Source organism: Bombina bombina, chromosome 3 (assembly GCF_027579735.1).
Source record: "Bombina bombina isolate aBomBom1 chromosome 3, aBomBom1.pri, whole genome shotgun sequence".
In the NCBI taxonomy this organism is placed as follows: Eukaryota; Metazoa; Chordata; class Amphibia; order Anura; family Bombinatoridae; genus Bombina; species Bombina bombina.
In genome coordinates, this window is record NC_069501.1 from 1,213,370,069 (window position 1) to 1,213,388,040 (window position 17,972).

Sequence of the window (17,972 nt, forward strand, 5' to 3'; positions counted from 1 at the left end):
CTCTTTTTCTCGCTCTCTCAACCTCTCTTTTGCTCTCTCTCTCTCCCCTCTCTTTTGCTCTCTCTCTCTCCCCCCTCTCTTTTGCTTTCTCTATCCCCCTCTCTTGCTCTCTCTCTCTTCGCCCTCTCTTTTGCTCTCTCTCTCTTCCCCCTCTATTTTGCGCTTTTTCCCTCTCTATTTTGCACTCTCTCTCTCGCCTCTCTTTTGCTCTCTCCCCTTCTCTTTTGCTTTCTCTCCCCCTCTCTTTTGCTCTCTCTCCCCCTATCTTTTGTGCTCTCTCTCCTCTCTTTTGCACTTTCTCCTCTCTTTTTCTCTCTCTCTCCCCCCTCTCTTTTGCACTCTCTCTCTCTCTCTCTCACCTTCTCTTTTGCCCGCTCTCTCTCTCACCCTCTCTTTTGCTTGCTCTCTCTCCCTCCTCTCTCTTTTGCTCTCTCTCCCCTCTCTCTTTTGCTCTCTCTCCCCCCTCTCTTTTGCTGTCTCTTCACCCTCTCTTTTGCTCCCTCTCCCCCCTCTCTTTTACACTCTCCCCCCTCTCTTTTGCTCTCTTTCTCTCCCCCCTCTCTTTTTCGCTCTCCCCCCTTCTCTTTTGCTCTCTCTCTCTCCCCCTATATTTTGTTTTCTCTCACTCTCTTTTGCTCTCTCTCTCTCCCTCCCCCCTCTCTTTTGCTTTCTCTATTCCCCCTCTCTTTTGATCTCTCTGCCCCCCCTCTCTTTTGATCTCTCTCACCCCCTCTCTTTTGTGCTCTTTCCCCTTTCTTCTGCTCTCTCTTTCTCTGTCTCTTCCCTCTTTTGCTCTCTGCCCTCCTCTCTTTTGCTCTCTCTCTCCCCCTCTTTTGCACTCTCTCTCCCTCTCTTTTGCTCTCTCTCGCCCCTTTTTTGCTCTCTCCCTCCCCTGTATTTTGCTCTCTCTCACCGCTCTTTTTTGCTTTCTCACCCCTCTCTTTTGCTCTCTCTCACCCCTTTCTTTTGCTCTCTCTCACCCCTCTCTTTTGCTCTCTCTCCCCCTCTTTTACTCTATATCTCCTCTCTTGTGCTGCTCTCTCTCTCTCATGCAGACACTCAGCCACGGCAGGTCCCGCCTGGTCCCGCCCCCGTCACGTTCAGACTCCGCACCTTCACGTTCAGATTCCGCCCCTTTGTGGCATGGCTCCGCCCCCTTCATGTACGGTCGGCTCCGCCCCTTCACGGATTAGGTGCCAGCAGCCAGCCCAGGTCAGTTTGTTGAAGGCCAGGTGTGTTTGTCCTCGTGACAGCTTCGGACAAACACACTTGGCCTTTTATATTATAGGATTTATATATATATATAGGATTCACATCCATTTTAGTTCACATGTTCCTTTAATAAGTGACCCTTTAATATTTTTGTTTTTATGATATTATCACTTTGACTATCTTAAGTGACTCAGTAACACTTATACTTGGCATTATTAGTAATTACATTTATTTTAATTTATATGTCTCTTCAATAAATGTCCCTTTAAATTTATTTTCCTTTCAGACGTTCATATTTTATGGTTAATATTCACTGATGATTTCACATCAGTTTGATCATCTACATCACTTTCATGATCTTGTCCCTTTAGTTTTTTTCTTTTTTTCTTTTCTTTTAGATGTTTTTCTTAATTTCATGGTTATTATTTGCCAATCATTTATACATCACTTTGATCAAGTACAGTCACATAGTAGCACTTTTACTTATTATTGTTAACAATAACATCAATTTAAGTCAATAATATATATATACAGCTCTGGAAAAAAATTAAGAGACCACTGCAAAATTATCAGTTTTTCTGGTTTTACTATTTATAGATATGTGTTTGAGTAAAATGAACATTTTTGTTTTATTCTATAAACTACCGACAATATGTCTCCCAAATTACAAATAATTTAGACCATTTATTTTGATTTTAAAGTGATTTGTTATTTTTTTTATATTATACCACATATCAGTATTTTTTAGCCAAGTGGTTTTTAGTAGGAGATGTAGCTATATTGTGTTCTCGATATATTAGGGGTTAAAGGGTAGTGGCTGTCAATGCTCACAGGTGTTTTGAAATGTGTTTGGTGTGTATATATTTTGACAAACAGACATGTATTTTACTTTACGAGCCTTTATATTCCTGTGCCCTTATATGTATATTCCTATGTTGTGCTTTTGTTCTACTCTTTGCAGGATTTATAAGCATCTATCCCGTTCTTATTTTTACTCTTTTGCTTTAACCCAGATTTAGGGCATTAGAGTGTAATCCAATAGTACCTTCAAAATGTTATCTTATGTTCATGCGACTTGATGGTAGAATATCTGCTTAAAGGGACAGTCAAGTCCAAAAAAACCCTTTCATGTTTCAAATAGGGCATGTAATTTTTAAACAACTTTCCAATTTACTTTTATCACCAATTTTGCTTTGTTCTCTTGGTATTCTTAGTTGAAAGCTTAACATAGGAAGGCTCATATGATAATTTCTAAGCCCTTGAAGGCCACCTCTTATCACATGCTTTTTTATTTTCTTTTCACAACAGGGGAGAGCTAGTTCATGTGAACCAAATAAATAATATTATGATCATGCCCGTAGCTTGTGGCAGACACAGCACTAATTGGCTAAAATGAAAGCCAATATATACTAAATAAAATGTCATGTGATCAGGGGACTGTCAGAAGATGCTTAGATACAAGGTAATCACAGAGGAAAAAAGTATATTATTATAACTGTGTTGGTTATGCAAAACTGGGGAGTGGATAATAAAGGGATTATCTATCTTTTTAAACAACAAAAATTCTGGTGTTGACTGTCTCTTTAAGGAAGTTGATTTACTTCAGTCTAACAAGGAAGCAGAATAAAGAGGATTTGAAACCACTTTTGTCTGCATAGGATGTTGATGTACCATTTCTAAAGAAGAAGAGCAAATTAAAAGAAATTACAGGAGAAAAAACATATGAACAAGACTACCTGAAAGGGGCGTTTATTCAGATGGAGAAATACTAACCATGGTAAATAATGGAGAGCTACTCCTGGAGCACAGAGGCACAATATGCATAGAAAATGCCAAGGAACAGGATGGTAGAGTAAGTCAGACTCCTATCTGGGTGAAAGCCTCTCAGATACCAACAAGATAGACAGATATCAGGGCATCAGATAGACAGTAATACAGTAAAGGTACCTTTAAATGCTGATACAAATAGTATAATATAGAAAGTACTGTCTTTTTGTCCTACCTCAAGAACTAATTTCTTTGAATTAGACATATATAGAAACATATAGACTCTACAGAACTAAATAAAAAGAGAGAAGCACTCAACCTGAGAATGAACAATAGCATAATAGTTTGTTTTATGGCTAGTTACCACCCAAGAAGCAGCCTCTTTTTGCTCAACATGTGCCTTTCACAGAGAAGAACTTTCCTGTAGCATTTCAGTCTGATCCTGACTTCACAGTACAGTCCAGCCCCGAAATACCAGGCAATCCCTCTCTGAACGAGAGAAACAGCAAAACCCCAGATGTACGTTTCTGCCTATTGTGGGCCTCATCAGTGAGGGGCAGCCATATCCCTCTAGGCACACTGAGCAACGGGTCCACATCTGGCTTTCTGCATTACCTTTACAGAGACTTCCGTTAGGGTCATAATTTGCAAAAATAAAAAGAAGCGCTCGACCTGGGAATGAAAAAAGCATAATAGACTAGTTACCATCCAAGAAGCAGCCTTTTTTTTGCTCAACATGTGTCTTTCACAAGAACTTTCCTGTAGCATTTCAATCTGATCCTGATTTAACAGTGCAGTCCAGCCCCGATATACCAGGCAATTCCTCTCTGAACGAGAGAACTGGCAAAACCCCAGACGTAAGTTTTGACCTAATGTGAGCCTCGTCAGTGAGGTGCAGCCATTTCCCTCTAGGCACACTGAGCAATGGGTCAAAAAATGTTTTTCAGTAATAGTGATACTGTTTATAAAAAGTGTAACATGCAGGAATGGACTGAGGGTATGAAATATCCTCTAACTTGGGGTTTTAAAAAAAGTAGGTTTATGCCACCTTGTTAATATTAGTAGCATAGAAACATTTAGAAGGTTAGTGAATAGGAATATTGATGTAGTGATAATGAAAATTAAGATGCAAAATAAGAGAGCTAATAACAATAATATAAGTAACTAGCAGTATAATGTATTAGGAACTTTGGCTGATAAAGACATTATTTTTAGAAGAACAGATATAGGGGCAGCCGCTGTGATTCTATTTAATAAATATAATGTGGACAAAATTAAATCTTAGAATTAACCATGCAGTCGAAATATGTTGCTAAGAAAGCTGATCATGAGGTATTATTGACAAAGAGCTTTATGCACCCTTCCAAAAGTATATAAGGATAATTATAACTCCCCAGGCCATCTCACTGTGGCAAATAAACATTCTATATTAACTAATATCTACAATTTTTTGGATAAGATGCTTTGACCAGGTATGGAGAAATAGAGTTCTTATATAAAAGATACTTAATATTAGATGCTAAGATAGTAATTTGAATGCAACAACACATTCAAACACATTATCATATTAATGATGATGAATTATGTCCATTAGAAATGCACATTTATTTGCACATTATGTCTTTATTGAATAAGCTTCTTTGTTTTGCATTTCATAGCATTTTGCCCATATGTTTTAAAATTTAAATTCAAATCAGCAAAAGGAATTGATCTTGCTACATTCGACCCCAATGGTTACCCAAACTCTTAACTATACAGATTTCCAAGCACAAAACAATTTGTTTCAGCAAATGCTTTTTGTTAAATGTTTAACCTAAAGAATTAATTATACAGTAATTTTATGATATTTACATACTCTTTACAATTAAACAGAGAATAGGATCGAGGAGATGAACTGCAAATAAAGTGTGTTTCCTGTGCATTCTTCTGCAATTCAAAGACAGTGTAATGTAAAATGTTGTCCGCTTTTGTGTGTTCCCTATGATCCGTTTTATCTGCTTTAGTTTATTAAAAGTTTACAAACTGCTCTTTTATCTTTATTTTGTTATATGAAAAAGCTGTTTTTGCTATTGAAACCTCCACTTACTCTAAAAATGTTATTACAAAAGTAATGGCTACATAAAAACTATCAACTAGATTACGAGTCTTGCGTTAGTCTTAAAAAGCAGCGTTGAGAGGTCCCAACGCTGCTTTTTAACGCTCGCTGGTATTACGAGTCTTGAAATGACAGGCTCACCGCTCACTTTTTTGGTCAGACTCGAAAATACCGCAAATCCACTTACGTCAATTGCGTATCCTATATTTTCAATGGGACTTGCATAACGCCAGTATTACGAGTCTTCCAAAAAGTGAGCGGTACAGCCTCTCCTGTCAAGACTGATACCGCATTTAAAAGTCAGTAGTTAAGAGTTTTATGGGCTAACGCCTCAGTATAAAACTCTTAACTAAAGTGCTAAAAAATACACTAACACCCATAAACTACTTATTAACCCCTAAACCGAGCCCCCCCCTCACATTACAAACACTAAAGCAATATTTTTAACCCCTAATCTGCCGAACCGGACATCGCTGACACTATAAAAAAATGTATTAACCCCTAAACCGCTGCACTCCCGCATCGCAAACACTAGTTAAATTTTATTAATCCCTAATCTGCTGTCCCTAACATCGCAGACACCTACCTACATTTATTAACCCCTAATCTGCCTCCCCCAACATCGCCGCAACTATATTAAATGTATTAACCCCTAAATCTAAGTCTAACCCTAACACCCCCTAACTTAAAAAATAATTTAAATAAATCTAAATAAAATTACTACAATTCACTAAATTATTCCAATTTAAAACTAAATACTTACCTGTAAATAAACCATAAGCTTGCTACAATATAACTAATAGTTACATTGTATCTAGCTTAGGGTTTATTTTTATTTTACAGGCAACATTGTATTTATTTTAACTAGGTACAATAGTTATTAAATAGTTATTAACTATTTAATAGCTACCTAGTTAAAATAAAGACAAATTTACCTGTAAAGTAAATCCTAACCTAAGTTACAATTACACCTAACACTACACTATAATAAATTAATTACCTAAACTAAATACAATTAAATACAACTTAAAAAAATTATCTAAAGTATGAAAACCCCCCACTAAATTACAGAAAATAATAAAAAATTACACCTAATCTAATCCCCCTAATAAAATAAAAAAGCCCCCCAAAATAATAAAAAGCCCTACTCTATACTAAATTACAAATAGCCCTAAAAAAGGCCTTTTGCAGGGCATTGCCCCAAAGTAATCAGCTCTTTTACCTGTAAAAAAAAAAGTAGAATACCCCCCAACATTAAAACCCACCACCCACACACCCAACCCTACTCTAAAACCCACCCAATACCCCCTTAATAAAACCTAACACTAACCCCTTGAAGATAACCCTGCCTTGAGAAGTCTTCACCCAGCCGGGCTGAAGTCCTCAACGAAGCCAGATGAAGTGGTCCTCCAGACGGGCAGAAGTCTTCATCCAAGCCGGCCAAAAGAGGTCTTCTAGACGGGCAGAAGTCTTCATCCAGGCGGCATCTTCTATCTTCATCCATCCGGCGCGGAGCGGCTCCATCTTCAAGACATCTGACACGGAGCATCCTCTTCAAACGAAGTCCAACTGAAGAATGAAGGTTCCTTTAAATGACATCATCCAAGATGGCATCCCTTGAATTCCGATTGGCTGATAGAATTCTATCAGCCAATCGGAATTAAGGAAGAAAAAATCCTATTGGCTGATGCAATCAGCCAATAGGATTGAGCTCACATTCTATTGGCTGATCCAATTTTATAGGTAAGTATTTAGTTTTAAATAGGAATAATTTAGTTAATGATAGTTAATTTATTTAGATTTATTTAAATTATATTTAAGTTAGGGGGTGTTAGGCTTAGATTTAGGGGTTAATAACTTTCATATAGTGGCAGCGACGTTGGGGGCGGCAGATTAGGGGTTAATAAGTGTAGGTAGGTTGCAGCGACATTGGGGGTGGCAGATTAGGGGTTAATAAATATAATGTAGGTGTCGGCGATGTTTTGGGCGGCAGATTAGGGGTTCATAAGTATAGTGTAGGTGGCGGCGGTGTCCGGTGCAGCAGATTAGGGGTTAATATTATAATGTAGGTTGCGGCGATGTAGGGGGTGGCAGATTAGGGGTTAATAAGTGTAAGATTAGAGGTGTTAAGACTTGGGGTTCATGTTAGGGTGTTAGGTGTAGACATAAAAAGTATTTCCCTATAGGAATCAATGGGGCTGCGTTAGGAGCTTTACGCTGCTTTTTTGCAAGTGTTAGGTTTTTTTTCAGCTGGCTCTCCCCCATTGATTCCTATAAGGAAATCGTGCACGGGCACGTTTTGCCAGCTCACCGCTACCGTAAGCAGCGCTGGTATTGAGGTGAGATGTGGAGCAAAATTTTGCTCTACGCTCACTTTTTTGCGGCTAATGCCGGGTTTGTAAAAACCCGTAATACCAGCGGTGAGGGAATACTGCTCATTAGCACCGCACAGCATTACCGACAAAACTCGTAATCTAGGCGTATGTAAATAAGGGACATTAGAAGAAATAAACCTCCCAGTGGGGCTGGGAGAGAGAGCCCATCTGTGCACCTGAATCAGAATAATGTAAATACAATAATAATAAAAATAATAATTATTATTATTATTTTTTTTTTAACAGTTGCTCATAAAGTACCAACAAATTCTGCAATGCAATACAACATTTGATACATTTATGGGGTACATTACAATTAACTTTTATCTGCTGATTGCCTGAATACACTGTTCTTTTAATTGCTCTCACAGATATGGTTTACAGCATCATTCTAACATAAATATTTGAATCTTTGGATGCTATACTGATGATTGTATGTTATAATGTTTAAATAAAGTTTAAATAAAATAACCAAATAGATACCACTTATACATATATAAAGAAAAGAAAATAAAGTACAATAAAAGGATATAGTAGACTTTATCATGGGTTTTCAAACCTGTCCTCAGGCTTCCCGAACAGGTCAGATTTTAAGGATATCTGAACTGGAGCACAGGTAAAATAATCAGCTGATTAGTAAACATGGGTATTATCATGCTCTCATCCAGGTACTCATGAAGGTACTGCCTAAGGACAGGTTTCAAAATCCCTGGGGCGCGATCCGATATAGATCGCAGTTTGCGGCGCAAGCGAGGGAACCCGCGTCGCCCGCAGTTTCAGCTCGCAACTCGAGCCATCCAATATGCGGCGCCGTCACTTGCTAAAGTGGCGCAAGTCTCACAAACCAGCGATGTCCAGAAATCTGCGTAAGTACAGATTTTTGGAGTCGCCAGTGACTTGCGCCACGTTAGAAACTGCCGGCGCCTATAAAACCTGACTAAAGTCTAAGGGCGCAATCCGATATAGATCGCAGTTTGCGGCGCAAGCGAGGGAACCGACGTCGCCCGCAGTTTCAGCTCGCAACTCGATCTATCCCATATATGGCGCCGTCAGATGCTAACGTGCCGTAAGTCTGACAAACCAGCGATGTCCAGAAATCTGCGCAAGTACAAATTTCTGGCGTCGCCAGTGACTTGCGGCACGTTAGAAACTGCCGGCGCCTATAAAACCTGACTAAAGTCTAAATCACCCGCACTGTCTAACACGCCTCCCTAACATAGCCCGACAAGTCTAACACGCCTCCCTAACATAGCCCGACACGTCTAACCCTCTATCCGCTATCCCCCCTCACTAGCCTAACAATAAAAAAAGTTATTAACCCCTAAACCGCCGCTCCCGTACCCCGCCGCAACCTAATAAAGTTATTAACCCCTAAACCGCCGCTCCCGTACCCCGCCGCCAGCTATATTAAATCTATAACCCCCTAAAGTGAGCCCCTAACACCACCGCCATCTCTATTAAAATTATTAACCCCTAATGTAAGCCCCTTACACCGCCGCCATCTATATTAAAATTATTAACCCCTAATGTAAGCCCCTAACACCGCTGCCATCTCTATTAAAATGATTAACCCCTAATTTAATCTACCTACCCCACCGCCAGCTATGTTATCTATATTAACCCTAAGTTTATTATAGTTAATATAGGTATTACATTATATATATTAACTATATTAACCCTAATTATATTAGGGTTAATATAGTTAATATAGTTACTATAGTATTTATATTAACTATATTAACTCTATCTAACCCTAACACCCCTAACTAAATTCTTATTAAATTAATCTAATTCATATTATAAACTAAAATATTCCTATTTAAATCTAAATACTTACCTATAAAATAAACCCTAAGATAGCTACAATATAATTAATAATTACATTGTAGCTATGTTAGGGTTAATATTTATTTTACAGGTAAATTGTTAATTATTTTAACTAGGTATAATAGCTATTAAATAGTTATTAACTATTTAATATCTACCTAGTTAAAATAATTACCCAATTACCTGTAAAATAAATCCTAACCTAAGTTACAAATACACCTACACTATCAATAAATTAAATAAACTACAAACATCTATCTAAAAATACAATTAAATTAACTAAATTAAATTACAAAAAAAAACACTAAATTACAAAAAATACAATATCTACAAATAAATACAATGAAATAAACTAACTAAAGTACAAAAAATAAAAAAGAACTAAGTTACAAAAAATAAAAAAATATTTACAAACATCAGAAAAATATTACAACAATTTTAAACTAATTACACCTATTCTAAGCCCCCTAATAAAATAATAAAGCCCCCCAAAATAAAACAAATTCCCTGCCCTATTCTAAATTAAAAAAAATTCAAAGCTCTTTACCTTACCAGCCCTTAAAAGGGCCTTTTGTGGGGCATGCCCCAAAGAATTCAGCTCTTTTGCATTTAAAAACATATACAATACCCCCCCCATTACAACCCACCACCCACATACCCCTATTCTAAAACCACCCAAACCCCCCTTAAAAAAGCCTAACACCACCCCCTGAAGATCTCCCTACCTTGTCTTCACCACACCGGGCCAAACTCCTCATCCGATCCGGGCAATGTCTTGCTCCAAGCGGCAAAGAAGAATTCTTCCTCCGGCGACGTCTTCCTCCAAGCGGCAGCAAAGTCTTCATCCTTCCGGCGGCATCTTCAATCTTCTTTCTTCGCTCCGCCGCCGCGGAGCATCCATCCCGGCCGACGACTGAACGACGAATGAGGTACCTTTAAATGACGTCATCCAAGATGGCGTCCGCCGAATTCCGATTGGCTGATAGGATTCTATCAGCCAATCGGAATTAAGTTAGAAAAATCTGATTGGCTGATTGAATCAGCCAATCAGATTCAAGTTCAATCCGATTGGCTGATCCAATCAGCCAATCAGATTGAGCTCGCATTCTATTGGTTGTTCCGATCAGCCAATAGAATGCGAGCTCAATCTGATTGGCTGATTGGATCAGCCAATCGGATTGAACTTGAATCTGATTGGCTGATTCAATCAGCCAATCAGATTTTTCTGACTTAATTCCGATTGGCTGATAGAATCCTATCAGCCAATCGGAATTCGGCGGACGCCATCTTGGATGACGTCATTTAAAGGTACCTCATTCGTCGTTCAGTCGTCGGCCGGGATGGATGCTCCGCGGCGGCGGAGGGAAGAAAGAAGATTGAAGATGCCGCCGGAAGGATGAAGACTTTGCTGCCGCTTGGAGGAAGACGTCGCCGGAGGAAGAATTCTTCTTTGCCGCTTGGAGGAAGACATCGCCGGAGGAAGAATTCTTCTTTGCCGCTTGGAGCAAGACATCGCCCGGATCGGATGAGGAGTTCGGCCCGGTGTGGTGAAGACAAGGTAGGGAGATCTTCAGGGGGGTAGTGTTAGGCTTTTTTAAGGGGGGTTTGGGTGGTTTTAGAATAGGGGTATGTGGGTGGTGGGTTGTAATGGGGGGGGGGTATTGTATATGTTTTTAAATGCAAAAGAGCTGAATTCTTTGGGGCATGCCCCACAAAAGGCCCTTTTAAGGGCTGGTAAGGTAAAGAGCTTTGAAATTTTTTTAATTTAGAATAGGGCAGGGAATTTTTTTTATTTTGGGGGGCTTTATTATTTTATTAGGGGGCTTAGAATAGGTGTAATTAGCTTAAAAATCTTGACATCTTTTTTTTATTTTTTGTAATTTAGTGTTTGTTTGTTTTTGTAATTTAGTTTAGTTAATTTAATTGTATTTTTAGATAGATGTTTGTAGTTTATTTAATTTATTGATAGTGTAGGTGTATTTGTAACTTAGGTTAGGATTTATTTTACAGGTAATTGGGTAATTATTTTAACTAGGTAGCTATTAAATAGTTAATAACTATTTAATAGCTATTATACCTAGTTAAAATAATTAACAATTTACCTGTAAAATAAATATTAACCCTAACATAGCTACAATATAATTATTAATTATATTGTAGCTATCTTAGGGTTTATTTTATAGGTAAGTATTTAGATTTAAATAGGAATATTTTAGTTTATAAATGAATTAGATAGAGTTAATATAGTTAATATAAATACTATAGTAACTATATTAACTATATTAACCCTAATATAATTAGGGTTAATATAGTTAATATATATAATGTAATACCTATATTAACTATAATATACTTAGGGTTAATATAGATAACATAGCTGGCGGCGGGGTAGGTAGATTAAATTAGGGGTTAATCATTTTAATAGAGATGGCGGCGGTGTAAGGGGCTTACATTAGGGGTTAATAATATTAATATAGCTGGCGGCGGTATAGGGGGATTAGATTAGGGGTTAATAATTTTTATATAGGTGGCGGCGGTGTAAGTGGTCAGATTAGGGGATAGATAAGGTAGATGACAGCGGTGTAAGGGGTTCACATTAGGGGATAGATAAGGTAGATGGCGGCGGTTTTAGGGGCTCACAGTAGGGGGTTAGTTTATGTAGATGGCGGCGGGGTCCGGGAGCGGCGGTTTAGGGGTTAATAACTTTATTAGGGATTTCGGGGGGGGGGATCGCGGTTGACCGTTAGATAGACATTGCGCATGCGTTAGGTGTTAGGTTTTATTTAGCAGATCACGGGTGACAGGTAGATAGACATTGCGCATGCGTTAGGTGTTAGGTTTATTTTCTAGCTAGTTTAGGGAGTTACGGGGCTCCAATAGTCAGCGTAAGGCTTCTTACGGCTGCTTTTTGTGGCGAGGTGAAAATGGAGTAAATTTTCTCCATTTTCGCCACGTAAGTCCTTACGCTGCATATTGGATACCAAACTGCGCTGGTTTGGTATACCTGCCTATAGCCCAAAAAACTACGGGCGACGGCAGAAATATACGGGCGTAACTTCTAGGTTACGCCATATATAGGATACCAAACCAGCGCAAATATTGGCGTCGCCGGCTTTTGCGGGCGACGATTTTTATCGGATCGACCCCCTGGTCTATATCAATCCACTGATAAAGTTAGTCTCCTCTTGATTAAAGAGAAAGTCAAGTCAAAATTAAACTTTCATTATTCAGATAGGGCACACAATTTTAAACAACTTTCCAATTTACTTTTATCATCAAATTTGCTTTTGTTCTTTGTGCTTATATGCTAATTTCTAAGCCCTTGAAGACAGCCTTTTATTTCAGTGCATTTGACAGATTTTCACAGCTAGACCGAGCTAGCTCATGTGTGCAATATAGATACTATTGTGCTCACTCCCATGGAGTTATTTATGAGTCAACACTGATTGGCTAAAATGCAAGTCTGTCAAAAGAACTGAAATAAGAGGGCAGTCTGCAGAGGCTTAGATACAAGGTAATCACAGAGGTAAAAAGTATATTAATATAACAGTGTTGATTATGCAAAACTGGGGAAAAAGTGATAAAGAGATTATCTTTTTAAACAAACATTTTCAAGTAGACTGTCCCTTTAAAGCATATCCAGGCCAGAAAAAAAGAAGAGAGAAAGGAGGAAATAATTGTCAAATAATATCTGACCATGGATTACAGGTAAATGTTAAAACCATATTTACTATTTAAAGCGATAGTAAACACCAAAAATGTTATTGTTTAAAAAGATCTATAATCCCTTTATTTACCATTCCTTTATTTACCATTCCCCAGTTTTGCATAACAAACACTGTTATAGAAATATACTTTTTACCTTTGTAATTATTTTGTATCTAAGCTTCTGCAGACTGCTCACTTATCTCAGATCTTTTGACAAACTTGCATTTCAGGCAATTAGTGCGGACTTTTAAATAACCCCACGTGTGTGAGCACAATGTTATCTTTATGAAACATGTAAACTAACACCATCTAGCTGTAAAAAAACTGTCAAATGCATTCAGATAAGAGGCGGCCTTCAAGGGCTTAGAAATTAGCATATGAGCCAACCTAGGTTTAGCTTTCAGGTAAGAATGACAAGAGAACAAAGCAAATTTGATGATACTAGTAAATTAGAAAGTTGTTTAAAATTACATACCCTATCTGAATCATGAAAATTTAATTTGGACTTTACTATCCCTTTAGAGCTGCAGCTTAGCTCTAAGTATATAAGGCACAAAACCACTTCCTCAGTGAAAAAGAATAGTGGAGACTGGATTTCAGTGAAAAGGATTTATTACAATAAAAACTATAAAACTCGAAATAACAATATCATATACATTTAACATGTATCTCTAATCTGGATATGGACTCTTAATTAAAGCTTTACTCCTATACTAACATCAAGCTTCTATTTATTTTGCTAAGAAGTTTTAGCTATAATACAAATTACATTTTATATATCTGAATATTATTCAAAGTGACAATTCTTATGAAACCTCTGTTCAATCTTTCAATATTCCTCATTAAAATTATAAAAAATGTGTATAAACTTATGTATAAAAAATATTAAAAATATATATTACTACTAACTAAAAATTTGAATCAAACCCAAAATTAAAGGATAAAATAATTTACAAAACCAGTGTTACCATAAAACTGTGGCAAGTAAATTACTACTACTACTACCAATATATATATATATATATATATATATATATATATATATATATATATATATATATATATATATATATATATATATATTATATATATATATATATATATATATATATATATATTCACACACACACACATATATATATATATACACACACACACATATATATATATATATATATATACACACACACACATATATATATATATTCACACACACTCATATATATATATATATATATATATATATATATATATATATATATATATATATATATGTAGACTGATGTGCAGGAGGCTTGGATAGCTGTGCAACATGATATAAAGTGTTTGTTTTTGGAATTATTCTCTTTTTATAATGCCATCTTTATACAACACCATTTGTATTGTCATTTGTTTGGACTTTATATAAACAACAATTATATAAACATGAATCACTAATTTTGCATACACCTAAAGCTATACGCTATAACTGTGCAAGCTGTATGACCAACAATGTATTTTCTAAGTCTCCTTTTACTCTATATACACATCATCTCATTAGTTGAAGTAACACTCCTATGTATTTTGAAATGTAAACTAGCCATATGTTGGTGACGTAATCTCCACTAATAAAGTCTCATCCACCGGAACTTTATGATAGTAAAAGGCTGTTGGGGGCGTGAATAGAGGGTGATCATGCGGCTAACAAAATATTCTTCTCACAGTAGTAGCATCAAAGTAATTGATATGTGATAGAACTTACTGGTAATATTGCATTGACGATTCTAGCATAGACTGGATTGTGGGCGTTAGTGATAACATACGATGTGGCTCATATATGCAGTGATAGATGCATATATTAGGCACACTCTATTTGAACAATTGTAATGGTAATATGTTGAAGCTAAGAAGCTGTTATAAACAACTAGACATCATGATGAATACTTTGCTGTTACAAATATGTTTTTATTCTATTGGTCTCTGTTTTGTTTCATAATTTTTTCACAGTTATAGATTACATTACTTATTTTGTATATTTCAATCTAATTTGCTTTATATGCTCAATATATGCTCACTATTGATTTTATGATGAAATGTGTTGTATTTTTGCACTTAACACAATGATGAGGTATAAGGAAAACACTAAATGGATTTGGTTTGTTTTTTGTTTGATGTTACATGATGCGCCTTTTTTTTAATTGATGGGGGAGGGGTTACTGGCTATTTAAACTCCTGTGTTTCTCACTGTTTGTCTGGTCTTAGGAAGGGGTCTTTGGACCTCCAAAAGTCACCGTAATGTAATACATTTTTCTTTTTATTTAAGATAAATCCAGTGAGTGCAGTTCCTTTTTGTTATTATAGTAGTAATAATTGACCTGGCACCCTGGTAGCTGTCCTGATGTGAAGTGGGTGTGCAGATACTGTAGAAATATATATATATATATATATATATATATAATATATATATATATATATATATATATATATATATATATATATATATATATATATATATACAAGAAAGTAGGATGCTTCAATTAAAGTTTACTACTCAAGTACCGCCTAAATATATTAGAAAGCAAAGTGGGTGTGCAGATACTGTAGAACTATACATATATATATATATATATATATATATATATATATATATATATATATATATATATATATATATATATATATATATACAAGAAAGTAGAATGCTTCAATTAAAGTTTACTACTCAAGTACCACCTAAATATATTAGAAAGCAACACAAAAACCTGCGCTATATGAAGGTAAAATGAGATTAAAGGAGAATCTTAGAAGTTCGAGTGAAAGTCACCTATAACAGAACAAATACAGATATGAAATATTCAAAGGTACAATATGGGCAATAAAGGATGGTTTCAGTGCAAAGGGGAACCACAGATTCAATTGTCTCTAATAAGTATAACAGTTCCACTAGATAAAACCAGTTCAGTATCACTTACTAGAAGTAACCTCAATTAAAAAGAAGTAAGTTGCTGCATCTATGAGGGAGAGACCTCTGGTGTAGTGTGGACTGGATCCCTGTGACTAAAAGCCTTCCTGATCTTTTAGAGTATTGCAGAGTCAACTCGTATGGTCCCCAATCATCAGAATATACCACAACATTGATAAAGCCACAGAGCACCCACGGTCTCCTTTCAATGAACAACAGACTGCCCGCTAACAACTCACCTCCAGGTGTTCACTGGAAGAAGACCGGAGGCACTCGGCAGCTTTATCAATGTTGTGGAGACCATACAAGTTGACTACCGACTCTGCCACACTCCAAAAATATCAGGAAGGCTACAAGTCACAGGGATCAAGTCCACACTACACCAGAGGTCTCTCCCTCTTAAAACAGCTATAGTTTTTACAAGAAGCAGTTTTGCTAATACATATATATTGCAAAAATTCTTCTATTCAAAACTGAAATGCACTCATGTACATTCAATTTTGGCTGGAATTTCCCTTTAAGTCCCTTTGGAATAAGGGTATTTAGATAATAAATCCATTTCTTTTGCATGTTACCCAATAAATTAACTTTATTGCCCCATCTCCAATGAGAAATAACTTTCGTAATTCCCATAAATTTAACTATTTTTTTAGGATTCTTATTTTTTATTAAAATGCTCTGACAAAAAATGTTTATCAAAACCTTTTTTGCTCTTGTTTACATGTTGCCTACATATTATGGACAGCTTTTTCTAGAAGTGAGGCCCACATATTGCAAATTACAAGACCATTCTAATAAGTAGATTACAGTGCTGGATTTACATGTAATTAGTTACTCCATTCCATAATCTTTGATACCCTCTGTAGGGATATACTTAAAATATTAAATATTAGTTTTTTGGATTATTATAAATTTTTGCATCCCATTCATAAAAAACTTTAAGTCCATTGCTTAAAATTCCTATGAGACTAGAGTCTTTTTTATACACCCAATGTTTGTTAAGAATATTTACTACTTCTTAATTCTGTGCACAGCAATTAAAAAGAAAGGGTCCTACTTTGAAAACATTTTGGAATATTTTTTTTTTCTTTTTTTGTATTCCAAAAACTATTTTCTATCAGTTTTCCATATTGTTTCTATTATTGCATCTACTTTATAATTATTTTCAACAAATCTATTTTTAAACACATGCACTTGTTAAAGATATGTCTTATATGTCTTATGATTATTACAATTCCATTTTAGTATGCACATTTTACTATCTGAGGCACTAATAAACCAGTTTCTCAAATAAAAGTTTATTTATATAATTATTTACATATTCTGGCTTAAAATATTTTTGTCTTATTTTTTCCATCTTAAATGTAATTTTTTAAGTATAAAAGTTAACAGTATTAGCCAATTAATGATATTTGCCATTCATATTTATTTAAATATTCAATAAATTAAACTAATTGTTTACTTAGTAGCCCTCTAAATAAGAAAGATATCATCAATATATCTCTTATAAATCACCAAATTTACAACTCAATCAAAATTATCATATACAGTACAATCTTTTTTCCCATGATGACATAAATAAGTTTGCATAACTGGATGCAAATATGGTGGCCACTCCTATACCACTAATTTGTAGAAGAAAATCATTCTGAAACCCATAGACAAATTATATCTAAAATTAGTTTGATTCCTTTTATGATATTTTCAATTCGAAATGTATCTAAAGTCTCATCTAATTCTAAAATATGTATAACTGCTTCTTTTATTTGTTCATATTAATATTCATATACAATGAAGTTACATCTGCAGTGACAAGCCACAACCTTCTTCCCATTTCACATCTTTAAGTACCTATAAGATGTTCAATGTAACATTTAGATATACTTTAGTTTTAATCACACGAGCTTGTAATAATTTATCTATAGCATGTATAAAGACAAATTACTAGTTAATCAACCCTCCCAGAATACTATGGGTCATCTGGGTGGGTTTGTCTTACTTTTGTGTATCTTTGGCAATATGTAGAAAGTGGGAATTCTGGGATGTT